This window comes from Nansenia antarctica (genome assembly GCF_963989245.1).
Source record: "Nansenia antarctica genome assembly, chromosome: 9".
Classification (NCBI taxonomy): Eukaryota; Metazoa; Chordata; class Actinopteri; order Argentiniformes; family Microstomatidae; genus Nansenia; species Nansenia antarctica.
Genome location: NC_137679.1, coordinates 40,241,794 through 40,246,587, shown reverse-complemented (window position 1 = coordinate 40,246,587; position 4,794 = coordinate 40,241,794).

The window sequence follows — 4,794 nt, the reverse complement described above, 5'->3', positions numbered from 1 at the left end:
CACACACACACACCCCGCTTACCTGAAACTGGCCGGGGAAGCGACCTGTACAGCGGCGCTGCCCGCCGGCGAGGGTTCCCTCTGGTCTCTGTCCGCCATGCCGTCGCGTTTTATTCCTCCATCTGTTAACAGCAGCGGTGCCTGTGGCTTCCAGCAGCAGCAGCAGCGGGAAAGTGGTCCAGCGATGCTGCTGCTGCGATATGAGGAACCAGAGAGAGAGGAGAAGGAAGGGGAGGGGTGGAGGTAAAGAGAGGAGGAGAAGGGAGGGAGGGGTGGAGGTAAAGAGAGGAGGAGAAGGGAGGGGGGGGGTGGAGGTAAAGAGAGGAGGAGAAGGGAGGGAGGGGTGGAGGTAGAGGAGGAGAAGGAAGCAGTGGACGTGGAGGTAAAGAGAGGAGGAGAAGGGAGGGGTGGAGGTAAAGAGAGGAGGAGAAGGGAGGGAGGGGTGGAGGTAAAGAGGGGTGGAGTAAAGAGAGGAGGAGAAGGGAGGGGAGGGGTGGAGGTAAAGAGAGGAGGAGAAGGGAGGGGAGGGGTGGAGGTAAAGAGAGGAGGAGAAGGGAGGGAGGGGTGGAGGTAAAGAGAGGAGGAGAAGGGAGGGAGGGGTGGAGGTAAAGAGAGGGGTGGAGGTAAAGAGAGGAGGAGAAGGGAGGGAGGGGTGGAGGTAAAGAGAGGGGTGGAGGTAAAGAGAGGGGTGGAGGTAAAGAGAGGAGGAGAAGGGAGGGAGGGGTGGAGGTAAAGAGAGGAGGAGAAGGGAGGGAGGGGTGGAGGTAAAGAGAGGAGGAGAAGGGAGGGGTGGAGGTAAAGAGAATCAGACGGCTCCGCTAGTAAGATTATACACAAGGCCGATCAATACAAACCCCCGTTGTTGATTGATTTTTAAAATAAATAAATAAATACATTCTACTTTAATTACTAAGGGATTTTGGGAATAGCTTAGATCGCTACACCCTGTTAGTGCCCCTGTGTTGGTACAGGCCTTTAGAGCTGATGTTATATTCAGAAAAGGAACGTTACTTACGTATTTATTACAGTTGGAGTTGTTGTAGTCTAATGCTTGAAGTTGAAGAAGTGGTTCATTTCCATGCATAGATAAGCTAGTTCATGCAATACGAAAAACAATATAATATAATATAAACGAAATATGTTTATTTGTGTGTAAGTAATAATCGGATTTTACTCGATGCGCATCAGCAGTTAAATAAATTAAATTAAAAAACGATAGTTGTATCTCAGCAGGAATCTGGCCATGTCAAAGTGAATCCAGAAGAGGGCGCTCTTTACTAGTGCATAGACTATACCAGGTCTCACACTGGTTCATTAACCACTGTATACTGACGGTTTATAGTTTGAACACTACATGGGCAAGCAATGGCCAATGGGTTTAAATGACCCATTGGTGACCCATTTATCTTTGAGTGAGAGATGGATGGGCTCTGAATGGGAACCTCATTCATTCAATGTGAGCTACTTCTGTTCGTATTGATCCCTGATCGATTCCAAGATCAATATTTATACAAAACAATGGGATTATCCCCATCACCACAGTAACTAAATACTAATTCTCCAACAAGACAAGAGGAGTCAGGCCATTTTCTTTGTGTGCCGGCGCTGTAATATATAAACTCTCTACATCCTTCCCTCCCAGACAGGGTAGCCTGGGGGGTGTGAGGGTAGGGGGGGGCCTGAGGGTAGGGGAGGCAGGGGGAGAGGACTAGGGGAGGCAGGGGAGGGCTAGAGGGCTAGGGGAGGCAGGGGGAGAGGGCTAGGGGAGGCAGGGGAGGGCTAGGGGGCTAGGGGAGACAGGGGAGGGCTAGGGGGCTAGGGGAGGCAGGGGGAGAGGGCTAGGGGAGACAGGGGAGGGCTAGGGGGCTAGGGGAGACAGTGGGAGAGGACTATGGGAGGCAGGGGAGGGCTAGAGGGCTAGGGGAGGGCAGGGGGAGGCTAGGTTAGGAGAGGTGGTGGGGGGGGGCTAGGTTAAGGGAGGTAGGGGGGGGCTAAGTTAGGGGAGGCAGGCGGAGGCTAGGGGAGGTGGGGAGACTAGGGGAGGTTAGGGGAGGTGGGGAGGCTAGGGGAGGTGGGGAGACTAGGGGAGGTTAGGGGAGGTGGGGAGGCTAGGGGAGGTGGGGAGGCTAGGGGAGGTGGGGAGACTAGGGGAGATGGGGAGGCTAGGGGAGGTGGGGAGGCTAGGGGAGGTTAGGGGAGACTAGGGGAGGTGGGGAGACTAGGGGAGGTGGGGAGGCTAGGGGAGGTGGGGAGACTAGGGGAGGTGGGGAGACTAGGGGAGGTGGGGAGACTAGGGGAGGTGGGGAGACTAGGGGAGATGGGGAGGCTAGGGGAGGTGGGGAGGCTAGGGGAGGTGGGGAGACTAGGGGAGGTGGGGAGACTAGGGGAGGTGGGGAGGCTAGGGGAGGTGGGGAGAATAGGGGAGGTGGGGAGACTAGGGGAGGTGGGGAGACTAGGGGAGGTGGGGAGGCTAGGGGAGGTGGGGAGGTTAGGGGAGGTGGGGAGGCTAGGGGAGGTGGGGAGGCTAGGGGAGGTGGGGAGACTAGGGGAGGTGGGGAGGCTAGGGGAGGTGGGGAGGTTAGGGGAGGTGGGGAGGCTAGGGGAGGTGGGGAGACTAGGGGAGGTGGGGAGACTAGGGGAGGTGGGGAGACTAGGGGAGGTGGGGAGACTAGGGGAGGTGGGGAGGCTAGGGGAGGTGGGGAGGTTAGGGGAGGTGGGGAGGCTAGGGGAGGTGGGGAGGCTAGGGGAGGTGGGGAGAATAGGGGAGGTGGGGAGGCTAGGGGAGGTGGGGAGGCTAGGGGAGGTGGGGAGGCTAGGGGAGGTGGGGAGGCTAGGGGAGGTGGGGAGGTTAGGGGAGGTGGGGAGGCTAGGGGAGGTGGGGAGGCTAGGGGAGGTGGGGAGAATAGGGGAGGTGGGGAGGCTAGGGGAGGTGGGGAGGCTAGGGGAGGTGGGGAGGCTAGGGGAGGTGGGGAGGCTAGGGGAGGTGGGGAGGCTAGGGGAGGTGGGGAGGCTAGGGGAGGTGGGGAGGTTAGGGGAGGTGGGGAGGCTAGGGGAGGTGGAGAGACTAGGGGAGGTGGGGAGACTAGGGGAGGTGGGGAGACTAGGGGAGTTGGGGAGACTAGGGGAGGTGGGGAGGCTAGGGGAGGTGGGGAGGCTAGGGGAGGTGGGGAGGTTAGGGGAGGTGGGGAGGCTAGGGGAGGTGGGGAGACTAGGGGAGGTGGGGAGGCTAGGGGAGGTGGGGAGACTAGGGGAGGTGGGGAGGCTAGGGGAGGTGGGGAGACTAGGGGAGGTGGAGAGACTAGGGGAGGTGGGGAGACTAGGGGAGGTGGGGAGACTAGGGGAGATGGGGAGACTAGGGGAGGTGGGGAGAATAGGGGAGGTGGGGAGGCTAGGGGAGGTGGGGAGGCTAGGGGAGGTGGGGAGACTAGGGGAGGTGGGGAGACTAGGGGAGGTGGGGAGACTAGGGGAGGTGGGGAGGCTAGGGGAGGTGGGGAGGCTAGGGGAGGTGGGGAGACTAGGGGAGGTGGGGAGACTAGGGGAGGTGGGGAGACTAGGGGAGGTGGGGAGGTTAGGGGAGGTGGAGAGACTAGGGGAGGTGGGGAGGTGGGGAGGCTAGGGGAGGTGGGGAGACTAGGGGAGGTGGGGAGACTAGGGGAGGTTAGGGGAGGTGGGGAGGCTAGGGGAGGTGGGGAGACTAGGGGAGGTGGGGAGGCTAGGGGAGGTGGGGAGGCTAGGGGAGGTGGGGAGGTTAGGGGAGGTGGGGAGGCTAGGGGAGGTGGGGAGACTAGGGGAGGTGGGGAGACTAGGGGAGGTGGGGAGACTAGGGGAGGTGGGGAGACTAGGGGAGGTGGGGAGAATAGGGGAGGTGGGGAGGCTAGGGGAGGTGGGGAGGCTAGGGGAGGTGGGGAGACTAGGGGAGGTGGGGAGACTAGGGGAGATGGGGAGGCTAGGGGAGGTGGGGAGGCTAGGGGAGGTGGGGAGACTAGGGGAGGTGGGGAGACTAGGGGAGGTGGGGAGACTAGGGGAGGTGGGGAGACTAGGGGAGGTGGGGAGAATAGGGGAGGTGGGGAGGCTAGGGGAGGTGGGGAGGTTAGGGGAGGTGGGGAGGCTAGGGGAGGTGGGGAGGTTAGGGGAGGTGGGGAGGCTAGGGGAGGTGGGGAGGTTAGGGGAGGTGGGGAGGCTAGGGGAGGTTAGGGGAGGTGGGGAGACTAGGGGAGGTGGGGAGACTAGGGGAGGTGGGGAGAATAGGGGAGGTGGGGAGGCTAGGGGAGGTGGGGAGGCTAGGGGAGGTGGGGAGGCTAGGGGAGGTGGGGAGGCTAGGGGAGGTGGGGAGGTTAGGGGAGGTGGGGAGGCTAGGGGAGGTGGGGAGACTAGGGGAGGTGGGGAGGCTAGGGGAGATGGGGAGGCTAGGGGAGGTGGGGAGGCTAGGGGAGGTGGGGAGGCTAGGGGAGGTGGGGAGAATAGGGGAGGTGGGGAGACTAGGGGAGGTGGGGAGGCTAGGGGAGATGGGGAGGCTAGGGGAGGTGGGGAGGTTAGGGGGTACACCTCCTTTGGAGCAGCACACAGCCCTGAATAAAAGCCCCAACGAGCCGTAACCCATCCATCATGGAGTAAGGCAACAATGCTGCTGCACTCTGGGGCCCTGCCTCAGCCCTCTACCCTGCGCCTGGAGTGTGTGTGTGTGTGTGTGTGTGTGTGTGTGTGTGTGTGTGTGCGTGTGTGTGTGTGTGATGTGTGTGTGGGTGTGTGTGGTGTGTGCGTGTGTATGTGTGTGCGTGTTTGTGTGAGTATGCA